The 21603-nt window shown below is 40.2% G+C and overlaps 2 long non-coding RNA genes across 5 annotated transcripts in view; one reads left to right on the forward strand and one right to left on the reverse strand.

Annotated features, from left to right (window-relative positions):
• The window catches only part of LOC140637763 (uncharacterized), a 71431-nt gene that overhangs the window by 22739 nt on the left and 27089 nt on the right, over positions 1–21603 (reverse strand). The window contains exon 2 of the long non-coding RNA XR_012034798.1: positions 11063–12298. This is a non-coding gene — a long non-coding RNA (uncharacterized lncRNA). The remainder of the gene's footprint in view (positions 1–11062; positions 12299–21603) is intronic.
• The window catches only part of LOC140637762 (uncharacterized), a 50728-nt gene that overhangs the window by 18153 nt on the left and 10972 nt on the right, over positions 1–21603 (forward strand). For 2 of the 4 annotated variants that reach the window (XR_012034795.1, XR_012034796.1), the window contains exons 2-3: positions 8033–8242; positions 17198–17306. This is a non-coding gene — a long non-coding RNA (uncharacterized lncRNA). Of the gene's footprint in view, positions 1–8032; positions 8332–17197; positions 17307–20948; positions 21095–21603 lie in introns of those variants that run through there. The other 2 variants (XR_012034794.1, XR_012034793.1) reach the window with 2 other exon arrangements.

Below are 21603 nucleotides of genomic sequence, written 5' to 3' on the forward strand. Positions count from 1 at the left end.
GCTCATTGACCCCCAACCGTAACCTGTCCTCCACACTGGTATTACGCTGAGAACCCTATACTCTAAGATGATTATTTGCTCGTCTAGCTGCTTCACACCTCATCTCCTCACCCCTGCACTCCAGATACACACAACTACTTATAGGTTCCCAAACGAGCCAGGCTGATTGAAGTTTCCATGTCCTGACCTTGTCACCTGTACTCAAAACACCTTTTCTCTGCTTCTTTACCTAATGAGCCTTCACTGATCTTTCAAAAATCATCTCATCAGGCTTTTCTTTTAGCTTCTATTTCTTAAACATTTTACTTTAAACATCTACATTAAATTTACCAGTCCCAGAGAGGGAAGCAAGATGGTGGAAGAGTAGGGGACCTTGTTTCATCTGGTCCCTTGAATTCAGCTAGATATCAAACCATTCTGAACACTTGTGAATTCAACCTGAGATATAAGAAAAGAATTGTTGGAACTCTACAAATAGAAAAGTGACCTCTTTTTGCAAGGTAGGAGGTGTGGAGAAGTGAACCTGAGGGGTTATATTTGAAGATAAATGGCAGGTGGGGGGAGCCTCTGTAAGCTGGCAATTGGAAAGTGATATATAGCCCTGAGTGCAAAATCAGAACTTTTAGAAATCTGCTCTATTGAGAGATACCTCTGCCTGAAAGGTGCTCCAGTGGTGAAGTGTGGTGTCAGAATCCCCAAGGACACAGGAAGACCGAGGGTGCCTGAGTGCAGCAGAGTTCCCAGGTGTCTGAGCAGGGCAGCCAGCTGCAATCAGCAAGCCCAGGAGTGGGCTCTCAGCTCAGTTTGCCATATGCTCTGAACCCATACAATCAGGTTATTGCTCTCTGTGTGGGGGGCCCTGCAAAGGGCAGAAATGGGATGGCCCTCTTCCTTCCCCTGGGAGGATTGGAAAGGATGCACACAAAACTGGCAACCAGGTGACCAGTGTCTGTGCAGGGACCCTGCAACCAGCAGGTCTGTGGCAAACACCTACCCCCACCCCATGCTCAAGGCAGACAAAAGTGAAGCCTGATTTTTCCTGAGGGTTTATTGAAAGAGTTTACAATCCTTCAGCTCTGGGGCTGGAAATCAGGGCACAGCCATTTTTATTCTCATCCTCCAAGCAGCACAGAAAGCCTTTAGGGGACAGAAGTCACCGAGAGCAACTGGAAGCAGCTTATACTGAGCCCAGCACCCTGGCAAGGGTGGTGCATCTCCATCAGGGCAAAGACACAGAAGAATCAGCACAGCAGGCCCCTCCCCAGGAGACCAGCTGGAACATCAAGGAAATAAGAAGTTTATGGGGCACACAGGGCTGCAAATCTCCAGGGCTAGGGGAAAATAGTATATAGAGTTCAAAGTTTTTTCTCATGATTCATTTATCTTTCCGTTTAATATTTTCCTTTTTTCTTATTTTTCCCCTTCAACTAGTTTCTTATTTTCTCAACTCTTTGTTTTTAAGTCTTTTTATATTTCGCTGGGGTTGTGGTTGATATTTTTCTTTTCTTTTCTCTTATTTTATTTTTTGTTCTATCATTTATCTATTCTTCTCGGGACAAAATGACTAGAAGGAGGAATTCACCACAAAATAAAGAACCAGAGGTAATATCTCTGCTATAGATTTAATCTACATGTATATAAGTAAAATGTTGGACCTGGAATCCAGAATAATGATTATAAAGATACAAGCTGGGCTTGAAAAAAGCATAAAAGACACTAGAGAATTTCTTAGTGCAGAAACAAAAGAATTAAAATCTAATCAAACTGAAATTAAAAATGCTCTGACTGAGATGCAATTTAAAATGGGCACTCTAACAGCTAGGGTAAATGAGGCAGAAGAGAGAATCAGAGACATAGAAGACAAAATGTTGGAAGGTAAGGAAGCTGAGGAAAAGAAAGAAAGACAACTAAGGGTCATAAGGGGAGGCTTTGAGAAATCAGTGATACCATAAAATGAACCAACATCAGAATTATTGGAATGGGAAGCGAGAAGAAACGGGTAGGAAATATCAGAAAGGGAGACAGAACATAAAGACTCCTAACTCTGGGAAACGAACTAGGAGTGGTGGAAGGGGAGGAGGGTGAGGGGTGGGGGGTGAATGGGTGACGGGCACTGAGGGGGGTACTTGACGGGATGAGCACTGGGTGTTATTCTATATGTTGGCAAATTGAACTCCAATAAAAATAAATTTATTATTAAAAAAAAAGAAACCTACATTAGAAGTGTAAAAAAATAAAAAAAGAATTATTGGGATGCCTGAAGGTGAAGAGAGAGAGAGAGAGAGAGGCCAGAAGGTATATTTGAGCAAATTATAGCTGAGAGCTTCCCTAATCTGTAGAAGGAAATAGGTATTCCAGTTCAGAAGGCACAGAGAACCCCCCATCAAAATCAACAAAAATAGATAAACTCCCAGTCCCATATAAATTGAACCTTTCAAATTTTAAAGATAAAGAGAAAATCCTGAAAGCAACTCAAGACAAGACATCCTTAACATAGGAGGGGAAAAACATTACAGTGGCATCAGACCTATTCACAGAAACCTGGCAGGTCAAAAATGGCTGGCATGATATATTCAGGGTAGTAAATGAGAAAGACATGCAGCCAATAATACTTTATCAAGCAATGCTGTCATTCCTCATGGAAGGAGAGATAAAGAGCTTCCAAGACAAACAGAAACTTAAGGAATTTGTGATCACTAAACCAGCCCTTCAAGAAATATTAAAGGGGGTCCTGTAGGTAAGAGAGAGCCCAAAAGTAATACACCCAGAAAGGAATAGAGACAATCTACAGAAACAGTTACTTTGCAGGTAATACAATTATACTAAATTCATATCTGAATGCAAATGAGCTAAATGCTCCAATCAATGACACAGGGTATCAGATTGAATTAAAAAAGCAAGACCTATCCATATGATGTATAAAAGAGATTCATTTTAGACCAAAAGACACCTCCAGATTGAATGTGAGAGGGTGGAGAATCATTTATCATGCTAATGGACCTCAAAAGAAAACTAGGGTAGTGATCCTTACATCAGACAAATTACATTGTAAGCCAAAGACTGTTTTAAGAGATAAAGAGGGACACTATATCATACCTACAGGGTCTATCCAACAAGGAGATCTAACAATTATAAATATTTATGCTCCTAACTTGAGAATAGCCAATTAACCAATTAATAACAAAATTAAAGAAACACATTGATAATAATACAATAATAGTGAGGGACTTCAACACCCCACTCACAGCAATGGACAGATCATCTATGCAGAAGATCAACAAGGAAACAAGGGCTTTGAATGACACACTGGTCACATGGCCTTCACAGATATATTCAGAATATCCCAATCTAAAGCAAGAGAATACACATTTTTCTTGAGTGCACATGGAACATTCTCCAGGATAGGTCACATACTGGGTCACAAATCTCACAAATCAGGTCTCAACTGGTACCAAGAGATTGGGATTATTCCCTGCATATTTCAGACCACAATATTTTGAAACTGGACATCAATCACAAGAGGAAATTTGGAAGTAAATCAAATACTTGGAGGCTAAAAGGCATTCTACCAAAGAATGAATGGGTGAACCAGGAAATTAAGGATTTTTTTTAAATCATGGAAACAAATAAAAATGAAAACATAACTGTTCAAAACCTTAGAGATGCAGCAAAGGCGGTTCTAAGAGGGAAGCACATTGCAATACAAGCATTTATCAAGAAACTAGAGAGTCTCAAATACACAAACTAATCTTACACCTAAAGGAACTGGAGAAAGAACAGCAAGTGGAGCCTAAACCAGGAGGAGAAGAGAAAGAGTAAAGATCAGAGCAGAAATCAATGAAATAGAAACCAAAAGAACAGGAGAATAGACCAACGAAACTAGAAGCTGCTTCTTTGAAAGAAGGAATAAGATTGATAAGCCCCTAGCCAGATTTATCAAAAAGAAGAGAGAAAGGACCCAAATCAATAAAGTCATGAATGAAAGAGGAAAGATCAGGACCAACACCTAGGAAATTCAAACAAATTTTTTTTTTTTTAAAGATTTATTTATTCATTCAGAGAGAGCGAGATAGAGGAAGAGACACAGGCAGAGGGAGAAGCAGGCTCCATGCAGGAAGCTCGATGTGGGACTCGATCCTGGGTCTCCAGGATCACATCCCGGGCTACAGATGGCGCTAAACCGCTGTGCCACCGGGGCTGCCCCAAACAATTTTAAGAACATATCACGAGCAACTATGTGCCAACACATTAAACAATCTGGAAGGAATGGCTGCTCCCGGAAACTTATAAACGACCATAACTGAAACAGGAAGAAATAGAAAACTGGAACAGACCCCTAAGCAGCAAGGAAATTGAAGCAGTCATCAAAAATCTGCCAACAAGCAAGAGTCCAGGGTCAGACGGCTCCCGGGGGGAACTCTATCAAACCTTTAAAGATGAACTAATACCTGCTCTTCTCAAGCTGTTTCAAAAAATAGAAATGGAAGGAAAACTTCCAAACGTGCTCTATGAGGCCAGCATGACCTTTGCCCAAAACAAGAGGAAGACCCCACCAAGTAGGAGAGGAGGACAGACCACTCCCCCTGATGAACATGGATGCCAACACTCTCACCAAGATGCTAGCCAAGGGGATCCAACGGTGCAGTAGAAGGACTATGCACCATGATCAGGTGACATTTATTCCTGGGCTGGGGGGGTGGTTCAACATCCACAAATCAATCAACGTGCTCCATCAGACTAACAAAAGGAAGAACAAGAACCATACAATCCTCTCAACTGATGCAGGGAAAGCATTTGACAAAGTGCAGCCTCCTTCCTTGATTAAAACTCTCCGCAGTGTAGGGATAGAGGGGGCACACCTCAGTATCATAAAAGCCGTCCATGAAAAGCCCAGTGAACAAATATCATTTTCAATAGGGAAACACTGAAAGCCTTACCCCTTGGGTTAGGAGCACAACATGGATGTCCACTCTCACCACTGCTATTCAACATGGTACTGGAAGTCCCGGCCTCAGCCATCAGACAACAAAAAGAATTAAAAGGCAAATTGGCAAAGAGAAAGTCAAACTGTCTTCACAGAAGACACGTATTCTATATGGAAAGACTCCACCCCAAGGTTGCTAGAACTCACACAGGAATTCAGCAACATGGCAGGACAGAAAATCAGGGCCCAGAAATCAGTGGCATTTCTATACACTGACAATGAGACAGAAGAAAGAGAAGTTAAGGCGTCGAACCCATTTACAATTGCATTGAAAACCATAACATACCTAAGAATAAACCTAACCAAAGAGTAAAGGACCTATAATCTATACTGTAAAAATCACAGAACACAGGAAAGAAAATGAGGAAGACACATAAGAGGTGGAAAAGCGTTTCATGGTCATGGATTGGAAGAACAAATACTGTTAAAATGCCTGTGCTACCCAGAGCAATCTACACATTGAATGTAATCCCTATCAAATTACTATAGACCTTTTTTCAGAATTGGAGCAAATAATCCTAAAATTTGTGTGTAAACAGAAGAGACTGAACAGTCAAAGGAATGTTGAAAAAGAAAACTGACACTGGTGGCATCACAATGCCAGTCTTCAAACCTGTATTGTGAAGCTGTAATGATCAAGACAGTATGGTCCTGACACAAATACAGACACATACTGGAACAGAACAGAGAACCAGAGGTGGACCCTCAACCCTTTGGTCTACTGATCTTTGGCAAATCAGGAAAGAATATCCAATGGAAAAGACGGTCTCTTCAACAAATGATGTTGGGAAAATTGGACAGCCACATGCAGGAGAATGAACTGGACCATTTCCTCACAACAGACACAAAAATACACTCAAAATAGATGAAAAGCCTAAATGTGAGACAGGAATCCATCAAAATCTCATAGAAGAACACAGACAGCCGCCTCTTCAAACCTCTGCCACAGCATCTTCTTGCTAGACACATCTCCAAAACAGGGGAAACAAAAGCAAAAATGAACTATTGGGCTTCCGTTAAGATAAAAAGCTTCTGCACAGCAAAGGAAACAGTCAACAAACTACAAGACAACCTACAGAAGAATGGGAGAAGATGCCTGCAAATGACACATCAGATAAAGGGCTAGTATCCAAGTTCTGTAAAGAACTTATCAAACTCAACATCCAAAAAATAAATAATCCAGTCACGAAATGGGAAGAAGACATGAACAGACATTTCTCCAAAGAAGACCTACACATGGCCACAGACACATGAGAAAACGCTCAACATCACTCATCTTCAGGGAAACACAAATCAAAAGAACAATGAGATCCCACCTCACACCAGTGAGAATGGGGAAAATTAACAAGGCAGGAAACCACAAATGTTGGAGAGGATGCGGAGGAAGGGGAACCCTCCTGCACTGTTGGTGGGAATGTGAACTGGTGCAGCCACTCTGGAAAACTGTGTGGAGGTTCCTCAAAGAGTTAAAAATAGACTTGCCCTACGACCCAGCAATTGCACTGCTGGGGATTTACCCCAAAGATACAGATGCAGTGAAACGCCGGGACACCTGCAGCAATGTCCACAATAGCCAGACTGTGGAAGGAGCCTCGGTGTCCATTGAAAGATGATGGATAGAGAAGCTGTGGTCTATGGATACACTGGAATATTCCTCAGCCATTAGAGACGACAAATACCCACCATTTTCTTTGACGTGGATGGACCTGGAAAGTATTATACTGTGTGAAATAATTCAACCAGAGAAGGACACTTCTTATATGGTTTCACTCATATGTGGAATATAAGAAATGAGGATGAGGATCATAGGAGAAGGGAGAGAAAACTGAATGGGAAGAAATCAGAGGGAGACAAACCACAAGAGACTCTTAAGTATAGGAATCAAACTGAGGGTTGTTGGAGGGGAGGGTGGTGGGGGGAGGGGGTAACTGGGTGATGGAAATTTTTTTTAAGATTTTATTTATTTATTCATGAGAGAGAGAGAGAGAGAGAGAGACCCAGGCAGAGGGAGAAGCAGACTCCCCGAGAGGAGCCCAATGTGCAACTCAATCCCAGGACCCCAGGGTCATGCCCTGAGCCAAAGGCAGATGCTCAACCCCTGAGCCACCCAGGTGTCCAGGGTGTTGGGCATGAAGGAGGGAGGGCACGTGATGCAATGAGCACTGGGTATTATATGCAAATGATGAATCACTGACCTCCACATCTGAAACTAATAATGTACTGTATGTTGGCTAATTGAATTTAAATTTTAAAAAATAAATCTACCAGTCCCTCAGACCTCTTTGCTATCCTTTAAATAAACATAAAATATAATGCCGCTATAGCAATACCAATACCTCACTGCACTCCCGTAAGAGTCTTCCTCTGCTAAACGATACCCACCTTGGGATCAAGGGCTGTTTTATTCATGCCTAGTCCCTGGCACGGAGCACACAGTGCTTATTTACTGAGAAATTGAATAAATGTTTATCATGGCTTAAAATCTTTTAGCAGATGCCCTTTGTCTACAAAATAGGGTCTGAACTCATTTCAGATGAGGTCGGGCGCGTTCAGGGTGGTATGGCCGTAGACTGAACTCATTTCAAAGTTGTAACATTAAGCAATGGCTCCCCATAAGGCCTTTCCTTAATCGAGTCTTTTGCCGTGTCCATACCTTTATTTATGATCCCGTTATAGCAAAATACAGCAATTCTCCTAATGAGTGTTAGGGTTGCAGGCCTCAAGGCCCTGACTCATCCAGATTCCCAGTTGAACTATTTAAGGGTCTAGTCAATCAGGCCAGTCCTGCACTAAGGGCCGGATGAGAAAGGGCTTGTGGAGCTCTTGTCACCTTGGATCTAAAGAGAGTGCGTGAGCTACGGTGTAGGCCAACCTTTAAGCAAAATGGAAAACGTTCCCATCCAAATCTTGCCAGTTGGGTCTCTCTCCAGCTAATGTTCCCCAAAGCTTCCCTGTCCACCGCTCGTATGTCCTCCTGGGTGGGCAGGTCTTTTTTTGTGGAATCTTACATTGCAAATAACGTCCACTTCCATCTTCATGGCCTTGTAGGCGCCAGGTGGAAGCAGTGCAAAGAGGCCGCTCCATTCGCCGGGAAGTGTGTAAGTGCTCAGCACCGAGGAGCTCTGCTTTCCAAGAGAAGAGACTGTGAGTGAGCTGTCTGCAGATCCCTTACACTTCGCCAGTTGACTTGACATTCGCCGCTGTACGTGGGCTGGAGCTGGCACGCGGCAATGCCAGCGTTTCCTCTGCTGCTAGCATGTAATTAAATGCTTTGTGAAGCATTTGGGGACATTCAGTTATGTGAAAAACATCACAGAAATGAAGGTTCCCTTTGCCTTTGTTCTTTAGTCTAAGGAGTCTTGCTTCTTACATTCATTCAGTTATTCTTCCTTCGGGTACTTATTGGTCCTCATAAAGTCGGAATTAGACATTTGCAGAGGAAGATTTTCTTTTACACATTGGGAACCGTCTAATGAATAATCTGGAAGCATTTGCTGTGAAGGACACATCTTTGATTTTATCAGCAGAATGATTGTTATTCCTTCTCCTGCCCCTCAGCCTTACCTGGTAGGTCACTAACAGGCTGGAGTTTCGGTCAGCCGGATTCCTAGCCGCCTCTGCCTTCCCTCTCTGTCTTGTTCTCCCCCTGCACCAGCTGTGGTGAAGTCAGAGGCCATGAGAGAAGCCGAATCACTGTCGTGTGAGGGAATGTGGTGGAGTCCAAGCCCCTCCCAAGTGACAGCTTCCTCTGCTTCTCAGCCCCTACATCATGCCAATGCTTTTATTTCCAGAGGACAAGGCAGGTCCCTGTTTTCTTTGCCTCTTGCATTGTCCCGATGACCTCACTGCCCTGAAACCCAACTACTGGCTGTTCCCTCCCTAGTGTTCCTGTAATTTCCTGTCCAAGGTTTTGAGATTCGTTGCATCCTCCCGAGAGCACCTCCGCTGGGTAATATTTGTGGCCCAACACTTGCACCGCCCCACAGTCCATGTCCCGTAGGCCAGGTCTGACACTGCCCTTCTTCCTCATTCCCCAGGCACAGAGGAGCAAAGTCCGTGCCAGGCCTTGCCTGCTGACCAGGCCCAGTCTCGCAGAGCCAGGTCCTCTCTTCTTTAATTCCAGTTTCTTCCCTCTGTTCACTGACCTTGTTACCATGGGCTAACTATGCCAGGGAGTGCGGCCACTCCAGTTTTGACAAGTCCCAACTTAGAGTACTACCTCTACGTTTTATCATAGGAAAATATGCCATTTTTATCTTTGATATTAAAAATGCAAATCTTCAAATTTGCAGATCTGGGCACATTCTATAGCTTAATATAAAATTCTACTAGTTATTTATCATAATGTTGCTTTTGTGGTTGAAAAGAATATTTTAAGTGGGGACACACACACACACACACAACAAAAACATGTGGTAAATATACACATGTATTGATACATGCAACATATAAATAATATATTTATGTCTGTATATAGTATATACATATATCTATGAATCTTCATTTAAAAAATTATAGAGGCAGAGCAGAAGAGCATTAATACTTGTCATGAAAATAACAGCAATGTTTTCATAAAAACCATTTTAAATATTTCTTCAATTAAAGGACTACAGTATTAAGAGACTGACTACATCACGGTATATATGGAATATTAACTATCACCAACAATATTTCAAAATCCAAAGAAAAAGAAGCAAAGGGATCAACCTCTGCTTGGCCACGAGAGGCACAGACAAAATTTGTAACGATGCTTAATTACACCCTTTGCATCAACTCAGACTGGATTGCATAATTACGTCGATGATCCCAACAGGCTATTTCATCTAGAAATAATATTCTACTCTGCTCTTCTCCCTGTGAAGGCAAAGATGACTCTTCCACTTACCAGTAATCATATATATGCCTAGTACATTCTGAAATATCAGATTGGAAATTTTCAAAGTACACCTTGGGTTTCAGTTGTCATGCTGGATAGTCTATTATGTGCCATTCGAATTGGCAAAGGGATGACCTTGTTCTATAAACACACTCGAATTGTTATTAACAAAGGCAGGTGCTCAAAGTCACTATTAAATAACATGCTCCCTAGAAAAACGATTATAATTTCTTTATATATTATACACACACACACTTGAAGTATAATTGTCTGTTTTTAGACTATAATATTAGAAATGCAGATGTATAGCTTCTCTGAGTCTCAGTGTCTATGTCTACACTAGGATAATAGCACCCACTTACACACACGACTATTGGACACACTGAGTAAGATAATGTATGTGAAACACCTTATAAGAATATGACAGATAATAATCATTTAATAGATGTTATCTACTCTCCCATTTTCATTCATGAAATTTGAGGAAATCTTGACAGTTAGTTATTTCTACAAAGTAGTGTTGTACCCCAAGAGCAAATCTAGCTTGGGTGGACATATCACCATATCAATTTAGTCATTTGGATTAATCTTCCGGTCTTAATTGGTTTAAAACAATCCTGGCTGGTTTCACATTTGCTAATATGCAATATCATACTGCAGTGACCACGATGGCTTTCATTTATTGATAACTATGCTCTGTGCATTATTCCTGTACCTAAAGGTTTTCTGAAAGGCAAAAATTTACTCCCTTCATTTTGCAAGTTAAAAAAGTTCAGGAACCATGAGATTAGGAGACACACATAATCTCTACAGCTAGCAAATTCCAAAGCTAGTAACCGAGCAGTTGTGCTGGCTCTCCAGCTTCTACATTTCCCCCACACTGCATGAACTCCCTTTTGTTTTCTCATTTATTTCTCACCAGTCTCATAGGCTTTTATGAATACCATGAATATCACAGCCTTTGTGATATTCATGGTATTATCTTCACTGAATGATACAGTTCAAGGCATAGGGTAGATCCTAAATAATTTCATGAAAGACAAAAGGACTCTTAAGCACAACTAACGTAATCCAGTCCAGCTCAATAAATAGCTCTAAAGGTTTACCCAATAGGCCTATAAAATTCTGGTTGTAGGAAAATTACAGTCCTAGATAAGAAATATTGTAGCTGTAGTTTCCTAAATCAGTCTGTGTTTTATTACCTGGGAACTTGCAATGTCGTAGGGGACTCCATATGTGTGACGCTAACATCCCACAAGACCCAGTGCACTGAGCTAAGCATCATGCGATGTGTGTGGGTATACACTCGGCTTCTGCTTCAGGTGGTCAGAAAAGTGTCAATGGAGGGGCTTCGCATGGTGATATCTGACATGGACTTTTAAAGACGAGCAGAATTTCAATTCATGACAACAGAGAAAATGACATTTTCAGCAGAGGGGGAAGTACTGGGAAAATAGAAAAAAGTAGCTTGTAAAAAAGTAGCGTTTGCGTAAAGGTTGTACTTAGACATAGTTTAGGCGACTCAAGGAACTTCTATGATTCCAGAAGTGACACGCTTGCTTAATTCGAGCTCAAAGTAACCACAGAAGCTGAGCATTCATACTTCATCTTCAGGAGTCAGAAACAGTGGCCAACTTTTATCAAAAAGTTTGCCTTTCTCTCTGCCCTTGCAAGGCATGACGGGGAAAAGTCAGCTGTTACCCTTGACTGCTGTAGAAGTAGCTGAATGTGAGTTAAATGGAAGGAGCAGTAAAAGATAAGCCCAAGGAGAAGGAAAGGAGTACGATCAAAGAAATCCTTGAAGTGTTAATTGCAATCACTGAAAAAGAGGTAACATGAAGCTGAGAGTAAGATGATCTACTATAAATAGAATTTGAATGCAGAATATTAGAAGGTCAGCAGATGGGGCTCTAAGAGGTGAAAATTACATAGATATTCAGACTAAGAAATAAAGCGATGTGATAAATTCAGAAAAAGATGAGATGAGTCCAAAACTAGGAGATAAATTTTCACTTTGTGGGTTAAACCAGCTAAATACAAAGAGTACAGATAAAACCAGCTCTTTGCAGAAGTAATTAGAGGATAAAATGACTCCCAAAATAAAGCAGAGAGCAGAGAGTTTGTGAAAATAGAATCCACAGACCAGCATGTGGTCCTAGGAATACAGGGCATATAAAGGAAAGTGTATAGACTCTTGGTAAAAATTGTATTGAAGTTTGCACGCTCTCTCCAGCTCTTAGGATTGTTGGCCTCGGACAAGTCACTTACCCTTGTTCATCCTCAGTTTCCACATCTGTATAATTTCTCTGATTATACCCTTGGAGGCCGTAGAGGAGTGGGACTGCAGAATCAGACTGTTGAATTCAACTCTTAGCTCTACAACTTACCATCTGTGAACGTCGAATAAGACAATTTTCTTGCCTCGTTGTTTTTTTCCTCTGTAAGATATAAATAATATATGTTACAACATTTATAAAGAATTATTTCTAGGAGGTGAAAGGCAAGCTATCAAAACTTGTGAAAGCAAAATGGAATAATTGTATTATGATCTCAGGATTGGGAAGGATTTTTTTTTTCAAAGAAACAATGTTTATAAATTATAAAAAAAAAAAGACTAATAAACTTGATGATAAAATTAAAAGCCAGTGAAGAGAGCAAAAGAAAAACCATAAACTGGGTCAAGATATCAGGAACTCGCACGAATGTTAAATATTGATATTCAGGATATAGTAACAGCACCTCCAGCAAACCTTACAAATCAGTAAGATAAAAGACAATAAGCCCATAGAGAAGAAAGGGAGTTATTAACAGTACCCTCAAAATTCTGGTTCATTGAGATGGAGTGGGAAAGGAAGGAGATAGATATTCTATTTCTAAAGCTGGGTGGCGAATACTTAGGTGTTCATTTATCGTTACTCACATCTTATACACTTTCGTTAGTAATAATACATATTTCTCAAGACATTTCTAAAAAACGGAGATTGAAATAAGTACCTACTTCATCAGGTTGCTATGAAGATAAAGAAGTTATTTAGAACAGTACCTGAAATATAGTAAATAATTAATAAGTGATGATGATGATGATAATCTTAAAACGTTCGAAGCATTGTAAACAGTTAATAAAAGGTAGATATTGTTTTTAAGCGATTGTCTAGGGAGACAATAGGTGACTAGAGAGAGTGTGGTCTGCACGGAGACCAGAAGAAACCCTCCAGGTCCCACAAGTAGAGGTGGTTCGTCACAACACTGTAGGCCTGTCATACCAGCCCTTACGAGCTCCTGGCTGGCACAAAAGTGCATGTAATAACCTACAGTTTCTCATACGACTATTCTCAGAGGAATATAATATGCAAATCAAGCAGTATAAATACTCTGCTCTTTTCATTAGCTTCATTACACTTTTTTCCATTGATAGAGAAAAGTCTTATTTTATGTCTCAATCTCTTCTGAGTTTATTTAGTGGAAGCTTTAGCCTTCCAAAATCAGAGAGCATCAATAAAATTATGTTTCTAGACCAGTGAAGCAGAAGACTGGTTCCTGGATCATGATCCAGCCTCAGCAGTGGAGCCTGGCCTGAGCCACCCAGCAGACTCCTCTCTGATGCGTCTCAACTAAAAAAGATTGAAGAAAAAAATTGAAAAATGTTTTGATAAGAGACTGTTTTGGTTAAGGTTCTTGGCAAAGATATGGAGTAGCAAGTATACGTTGTCTCTTGAGATCATTTAAACAAACCGGCATGGCCCCTGGTTTCCTGTTTTGAGTTCAATTCTGAAGTATTGTCTACTGAGTGTAAATGAGGTTAAGCATGGAGACAAGGAAGGTGTGTAATAGGTAGCAGGCTATGAATTGATGGGGAAGCACCGATCATCAAACCAAAGAGGGGAGTGATATCTTATGTGTTTTTTTTTAAGACATGCAGTGTCAAGACAAAAACTATAGCTGCTTGCTCCTTATAAATGCGGAGAGAAGTTCCCTAAGACTGTTGAGCACTTGTTCTGTGTACAACTTATAGCATGAGAAGTGTAATAAATTTTACTCCTATTGTCTAGGTTTAAAAATAAAAATGTTCAGCAAAGGGTAGCCCGGGTGGCTCAGCGGTTTAGCGCTGCTTTCAGCCCAGGGTGTGATCCTGTAGACCCAGGATCGAGTCCCACGTCGGGCTCCTGCGTGGAGCCTGCTTCTCCCTCTGCCTGTGTCTCTGCCTCTCTCTCTCTCTCTCTCTCTCTCTCTCTCACGAATAAATAAATAAAATCTTTTAAAAACAGGTTCAGCAAAACCGCACATTTAGGTATTATTTGTATGCGTGTGTAGTTGCAGAATCTGGTTTTGAGAATCTGCTCCTAGGTTGATCAGTACTTTCAAAACCGTGAGGTAATCACCAAGAGAATTGATAGAGTTTATACAAATGGAGATTGTAATAAAATGAGAGACATTGTGTTTTCTGACCATAATATAATAGTAGTTGAAATTAATTTCTCAAAAGCTAGAAAATTTGACGGAGACAAATAGAAGAAGGTTAAATTCCCATTAGAGCAGATGAATTGTCCTTAATGGTAAGCAGGTTGATAAATAGGAGAAGAGATGCTCTCTCTTCTCAAAATACCCAAGAGGAGCATTAAAGAAACATTTTTCTGACTCTTGTTAAAATGGAAAAGCAGACTATTTGGGGTCTATGGGGTTTTGCAATATGGGAGAGAGATTGGAGTAAACTCCAAACACAACAAGAAAAAGTGGGGATTTATAGCCAAGTTACAGAATAGGGGTCTATGAATGGAAAATTCCTAAGAGACACCAGGGATGAGGAGGGATTTGGCCAAACTGGCAAGGCAGGTTTCTTCCTGAAGGCAGATCAGAGTGACCGGATAGCATCTGGGGAGATAGTGAGAGATGAGGAACTGGATCAGATATCGAGGACAGGAGAATCTGCCTCAACCGACTTACTAGGATTCTTACTAACACCCAGCTCTTGAAGACACACCCAGGGATGGGACCCAGGCAGCCTCAGAGGAACCTGCTTGGGGAACCTGGTCAAGGAGAGGGTCTTTGTCTTATTAACAATTGGCAATAAATAATACAAAGAAAGTTCTCAGGAGAGAGAAAAATGGACCTAGAAAGTATGACGCCAAGTGAAAGATCTAGTCAGAGAAAGACGATATGTTTCACTCAGTTGCGAAATTTAAGGAACAAAACAAACAAGTAAAGGGGAAAAGAGAGGCAAACCAAGAAACAGACTCTTAACTATAGAGAACAAACGGATGGTTCCCAGAGGGGACGTGGGTGGGGGTGGGTGAGAGAGGTGATGGGGATTAAGGAGGGCACTTGTGATGAGCACCGGGTGATGTATGAAGTGTTAAATCACTATATCGTACATCCAAATTTAATGTAGCAATGCTAATTAACTGAAATTAAAATAAAAACTTTTTTAAAAATCTCAGAAGAAGGAATAAAGCCCCACACCCTAAGCCTGCATGTAGAAATTATGGGGGATGGGGGGTCCTTGCATAGAATTTCTAAAGGTAAAGAAAATGGAGCAAATGGTATACACACCACTAAGTGTAATGAGGTAAGCGTGATAACTCCAGTTGATAAGGAGAGAGGGTAGATAGGTAGGTAGGTAAGAAGGTAGGTAAACAGAGACTAGCAGTGCAGGTCATTTTTACTTGGGAAGTTGCAACGATGCTGGTAGGAAGAGGTTTGATTTGGGATATATTTTGTTTTGTTTTGTTTTGTTTTGTTTTTGTTTTTGTTTTTGTTTTGGGGGGGGATATATTTTGATAGAACAATGAACAGGATATAGTGACAGACTGTATTTAAAGTATGAGAAAAAGAGAGGAGTGTGAGAAGATTCTAAGTGTAAGGCCTGGTCACCCAGGTGAATAGGGGTTCCACTTAAACATGGGCGAGACGACTACGGAGGCAGCATACAGAATTTTCTTTGGACATGTTAAATTTCAGATGCTGGTGAGACATCTAAGTGGAAATATCAACTAGGTATTTGAATGTACCAGAGGCAGTACCCTAAGAAAAGGCCCACACATTTTAAAATTATTATGGAACGAAGATCAATCAAAAATTAAGAATGATTTGGCAACGTATGCAAAAAGTCCAGCACTTCAGTATAATTTATTTCAGCAACATTAATCAACAAACATCATGAATTTATTTAAAAAAAAATCCTTAGGGTGAAGCTAAAATCTCTGCACAGTCCACGAGCCAAGAAGTGGGGGAAGCCCTTTGTGATGCTGCCAAACCTGCCTGAGATCCCTGTCGAGTCCCCTGAAACATCTGAGGACGGCTTCCAGCCAACCTTTGGCTGCACTTTTAATGGCATATGGGTGGAAGGTATAATGACCAGCACGATGAAGCAAGAGATGTTGCTAAGGCTATTTCCACAAAGCAAAGAATATTTTATAAAGTGGAGACAACAAGCCATACTTATCATCAACTACATGCTGTTTTTGGATAGGATCTTGTTTAGAGTCTGGAAAAAAAAACACACACACAAGAAGATAAAGCTAAGTAGAGAGTCATAAACTTCAGTTAAAAATATGCAGAGTGTTAAAGGAGTATCCTGGGAAGAACTGAGATTCCATCGTATGTGAAACGATGAATGGACTTGGAAGGGACATCACGGTCAGGCTGCCCTTGAAAACCTGACTGGTGGCCCCTCAGAGGAAGAGCTAGCCACTTGCTTGCCTTCCTACGTACGTGCCACCCTTCACAGGCTTCGAGAACTATCTTTTAGGAGCACAACTCATATTTTACTTCTCCCATTTCTCAAATATTTAGTCGAGGTCCTCCATTATCTGATATCAAACTATTTTTCGTGCCACGCGTTCCACGCGCTGTCTCCTTGTGTTTCTCTCTGTTGTCCTTGTCTTATGTTCTGCTTTAACCTTTGGAAAACATTTTCCTATAGAATTTTTCTCATCCTTCTAGACCCGGGTTCAATGTCTTCTCCTCTAAGGAGCTTGATCATCCAACCATAGTGAATCTTTGTTTCCTCTATTTCTTTTCCTTAGTTAAGTTTGACTTCACGAGCAAGTACTACAGTTGTTATAAAGTTGTTAATTTTCCCAGTGAGACTGTGAACACCAGGAGGCCAAACACCATGTTTCATTCCTTATGTTGGTATTTCTTCAGCCTTTAGCAAAGTGCCATGGTCACTATGTTCAAGACAGACCTGAAATCATGAATTTTAAAATGTTTTATCAGGGCCTGAGATAGGATTTAATTCATCTTAGCTCTTGATATTTATATTAGTAATTTTAACACAATTAAAACCATAGGGTTTTTTTTTCCTCTTAATTCCAATTTTTCCATTTATCTACCTATAGATTGAAGTGGAAGCCAGAAGTTTGGGATAAGGCTTAATCACAGGTCTTTCCCATTATCCAGCATATTAAACAATGAACATAATAGCAATGAACAATGACCACAATAAAGGTAGGTATGGTCCTGGGAATTTTAAAAGAAGTTTCTATTTCTTTCTTTTTGTTCCCCAGTCAGGCTGCAAGATTTGGAAGTTTTAGATTTGAATACAGGGGTGAATTTCAGGGTCAGTGCACCAGATAACTTAACCAAGAACCATTTATAAAGTTCTTGATGTTTCTGTGGAAAGATGCTATGAAAGAACAAATGACTTTTCTTTATGGCTTCACTTCATTTCACTTCATTTATAGTTATTCATTTCAAAGTTAACAGGCTTTATCTTTATCCTTATTCTCTGTATTCAGCTTTATTAAAACAAACTGTTCTCCAGGAGGAAATTATTATAGATTATAGAACCGCATGTCACATAGAAATATAACAAAATAAATCCTTGGTAAAGTATAATCCTTAGTTTTTAAAAAAAATAAGTTATCTATCTTTTAATTTTAATTGGTATTTCTGAAATGATTGACCACTTTGGAGCATTGGAACTTGCTGGGATTTAATATATCCATCAAGAAACTAGGTGGTAGATGATGTTTTTAAGATAGACTTGGCAATTCCTCATTCTGTTCCTGTACATCATTGACATTATAAGCTAGGTTTATCTCTCATTGTGAAGGCAGCTTAGCTCCTGAAAAAGCTGTCGAAGGAGATTTTTTTTTTTTTTCAAAAAGAAAAGGAAGAAGACAATTATGGAAGAATTAGTTACAATGCAAAATCTTGTTATCACTATGCTCCTACGGAGAACATTTATTGTTATAGGCTAAACTGTGTCCTCCCCAAGGCATTCAGGTTGAAGTCCTAACCCACACTGTCTCAGCATGTGACTATACTTGAAGATATGGCCTTTAAAGAGATGTTTAAACGAAAATGAGACCATCGGGGTAGGCCCTAATTCAATCTGACTGATACACATATAGAAGGATTTTGGACACACAAAGAGTCACCAGATATACAAGATGAGGGAGGGCTGATTCTTTCCAGTGCTTCCCATGACTGGATGTTTACATTTGTCTGATCCGGGGGTGCAGCTTTAAAATTCTCACTGCAACCCCAACCTAAGCCGTTTTCTTAAGAGCTAAGTAAGCTAACTTTTGGGTTCCATCTTATTTATTGCTTTGTCTATTCACTTGGCTTCCAATTCAGGTGAAAAAAAAGGGACGGAATTCATTTATGTATTTAAAACTCAACATAAAAGAAATTAAACATCAAGTTCGAGAAATCATAGACTCTGTGCGTGATAAATATTTTATTACAGACTAATTGATTATGATCCACAAGCTAGGTAAACCAGTGACAAGACAGCTGATAGGCACATTTTGACTCTAAAACTGGAGATGACTTGTTGGTGATTGGTTTTGTTCAATTTGCCACCTATAAATCACATTTCCAGTCTGTTCATGGTCTTATTATTTTCATGTCTTACTTATCCTCTGGCTTTTGGACGTTTTATTAATTATAACCCATTTTTCAAGATGAACAACAAGCTCAGGGGTAAAAAAAAAAAAAGAGCTAAATTTTATGATGTTTGATTTTAGTAAAAAGGGAAATCTGGCTTAGCGGTGTTTTCCAATTATCCAAGCTATAAAACTAGTATGTTAATGATACCTACAATGAAAACTCATTGCATCTGAGTATGAACCATTCCATACCAGTATGTGCATATTATAGCAAAAATTTAAGTACTGTACATAGTCTAACTCATTTAATCCTTGTATCAACTTCAAGATGAAAAGGGAGTATAATGTGGTTAAAAGTACTTTGTCCAGAGTCACCTAGCTGGCAGAAGTGGAGCTGAGAATTGAACTTTGGCTTTTGGATTCCAAAGCTAATGTGTTCACCACAAAAACTTGCTACCTGCCCAAAGCCCTTGGCATTGAGAGCCACACACAACCTTTCAATAATGGGAAGCCCCAGAATCAGTTCAGGAGGTCATCGTTCAACTAGAGAAGGAGATTAACTGTTGAACCAGTGACTTATTTCAATGCACATAGAAAATAATTTGAAAAGTTTGACACGTAATTCAAACAGGACTTCTCTTATTTTTTCCCCCAAGTCTACCAAAAATCCTTTTTTAGTGAAATTAAAGAAAATGGTAATTTAGCCATTGCTATAACTGCTTTAAACAAATTAATGACTTTTTAATCACATTTTTTTACAGCTCATGGGGAAAGAAAGTCCAGTTAATTTTGCCAACAACATAATCTCTTAGTGTTTTAAGATTCCTAAGTAAACTATCCGGAAAAACAAACACTAAAATACTATTCAGCAAAACGAAACTTACATATGAGAGCTAACCTAAAAGTTGCCCCACACAAGTAAATGATCAAAGGGTCTGTTTTTATTAAACTTCGTTTACAGAACAAAAACTCCCATTTGGTTCTTCTTTATTACAAATAAACTTCCTAAACATTAGCAGATTTCCTTAATTGCCACCGCGAACATGTTCTCCTCTATTAAAATCTAAATCTGGATCATGTGAAAATAACAGTGTAAGTAAAGTGAGTCTTACCTCATGTGCTAGATGAGCTAAATATAGTTCTACAAAATATGTATCTCTGCTGAGTCGGTCACTCACAAAAAAAAATAAAAATGACCTCAAACGCAACATGAAGCTCCCTGAAAGCACATGCACAGAAATTTAATGAGTATTAATGATATTCTAAAAGAGATGCTAGACTTGTTAGCGGTGAGCAGGAAAGCCTAGATCATGCTAATGTTAGAGCCGAACAGATTCCCTAAATGCCTTTCTTGTTGATGCGAGATTCCTGTTTCCATGGCAACCTGCAGTGAGTTAAGAAGAGTACTGTTAAACTGTGCTGCAATTTTGCTTAGTCTCTCTGAAAGAAAAATGTCAGAAGAAACCATTTCTCTATCCATAGTTGTAATCAGAGATCGTCTACCTCCACCCACAAGCTTCTGTTTTTGCTCCTGAAGAAGAAATTAAAGGCAGTAAATCAGAAATATGTTGAATGATCTACTGCGTTCTAGATGAGCTACGGACCCTGTACTGGATCCAAGAATCACATTTGCAGCCCGTGAGCCCTGGAAAATCTGTAGGAAGGGATCAGAACAGATAATGGTGCTAAATAATGAACAGGGAAAATAATGAGGAAAGCATCCTTACCCTGATTCCTAGAGGCTGTCTTTAAATTTGTTACAGCACCTCCCCTAGGGTAGTGCATTTCTCTGTCCTGTTTTTGAAGCTCTGGCATTCTTTGCATTTCGAAAAGAATGGAAACATAAGGAATATTTCTGTTGTTCTGCAAGGAATCTAAATCAAAGCTCTGACAAGGGATGTCTGTCCACACGTTTGCTTGGGCTTTCCTAATTCATTCATTATCCTGCTCAAGACCGAAAGATTCCTCCTGAATGACAGAGGCAGCATGTCCATTGGCAAGTATCCCAGACCATTCAAGGGAGAGGATGTAAGTGAAAATCAAAGATCCTGATACAGGGCGCCTTTTATACGAAATGCCGTGATAGGAACACACAGTCAACTTTAAAAATCACGTTTATTTTGATGTGTCCCAGGACGCCCGTAGCTACCGTTTATGGCATACCCGCCGTGCTCTAGGCATTACGCTTTACGTACAGCTTCGTATTGATTGTCATACAAGTTCACAAGGTAGGAACTATGAATATTATCTTCAGTTTTACAGATGAGGAAATTACCGAGTAAATCACCTAGAGTCACGCTTCCCTAGGAAAAATGTTGGAGTGATGAGGCGGACTGTGAGGCTGCCTACCTATCTTTGAACCAGTCTTCTGCTGTTAATAACAACAACAACAGAGAATATGTATGTATCCCGAGCTAGATCTAGATTGATAGATCGATAGGTACATAAATACAAGCGTCTACAGTAGGTATGTTAGCACTATAGCCGAGGGAAGCAGGCTGGTTGGAGCGGGGACACTGGTGGGGACGCTAACAGCCCAGCCAGAGTTCAGGGGCCTCCAACACGGGCAACTGCTGCTCAGCCCCCACTGGTGTTTGTCCCATGGAAATGGAAACGCAGGCTGCATGTGGCCAGACTCTTTTTTTTTATTGGCGTTCAATTTGCCAATATATAGCATAACCCCCAGCGCTCATCCCACCAAGTGCCCCCCTCAGTGCCCATCACCCAGGCACCCCAACCCCCCGCCCACCTCCCTTTCCACCACCCCTTGTTCGTTTCCCAGAGTTAGGAGTCTCTCATGTGGCCAGACTCTTATTACTTTCCAAGACAACCCACTAATTCCAATGCTCAGGTGAAGTCTACACATTTTTAAATGTGAGTACAAAAGAGAAATGTGAGAACCAAGAAGA

The sequence above is a fragment of the Canis lupus genome, chromosome 8 (assembly GCF_048164855.1).
Source record: "Canis lupus baileyi chromosome 8, mCanLup2.hap1, whole genome shotgun sequence".
Taxonomy (NCBI): domain Eukaryota; kingdom Metazoa; phylum Chordata; class Mammalia; order Carnivora; family Canidae; genus Canis; species Canis lupus.